This window comes from Condylura cristata, unplaced genomic scaffold (genome assembly GCF_000260355.1).
Source record: "Condylura cristata isolate star-nosed mole 26May11 unplaced genomic scaffold, ConCri1.0 scaffold00002, whole genome shotgun sequence".
In the NCBI taxonomy this organism is placed as follows: domain Eukaryota; kingdom Metazoa; phylum Chordata; class Mammalia; order Eulipotyphla; family Talpidae; genus Condylura; species Condylura cristata.
This window is the reverse complement of record NW_004567103.1, coordinates 12,267,086-12,267,838: the sequence shown is the minus strand read 5'-3', so window position 1 is coordinate 12,267,838 and position 753 is coordinate 12,267,086.

Sequence of the window (753 nt, the reverse complement as noted above, 5' to 3'; positions counted from 1 at the left end):
GCCTTTTCCGACGGATGCAGATGTTAGTGTGAATTTAAAAAAAGACGCAAAGCAGCAAGTTGTTGCCAACATTTTGTCGTTAGGGACGATGTATATACACAAGGCACGCAAGAGTGGATGAACTATGAACAAGGTGGGCGGGAAGCTTACTTTCCGCGGTCTAGCTACTTTTCCGTAGTTTGGCGTTCTAAACCTAATAAAAGCGTGCTTTGTTGTGCTGTCGTTGAGATTAAGTGAACCCAAGGGAATATGAGGCGCCCGGATCGTCGTGTGACTCCCTAATGTCAACATGCCCTCTCCCCCAAGAATTAACGGCACCTAAACAATGTTTTATTCTTAAAACTCGCTCCCGGACGCCAGTCCCCTGCTTGGGCCAGGAGCTCTAACACGGGGTGACGACGAAGTTTACAAAGAGGTGGGGGAATAAACAACTTTGAGAGAAGCTATTTTTGGCTGTCGAGTCACGCGCTGCGGTTTGTTTATCCGCTGAGGGGAGGACCAAGAAGTCGAGGGTTGAGCAATGGGAGGGCCGCCGCCCTTCCAGAGCAGAAGCAGATTCTACACGGGAAACTGCGCTTGTTGAACCCCACATCCTGCCCCTCGGGTTCACAGCGCATCGGGGATACGAGGACGGCACCAGACTCCCTCGCCGGTCCACCTACACCGGAAAGGAAAACGGGCTGTGGTGGGGGAACGCCGAGACAGTCTCCGGCCGGGCAGCACCAGCCGCCGCCGGGTCCCGACGCGGGTCGA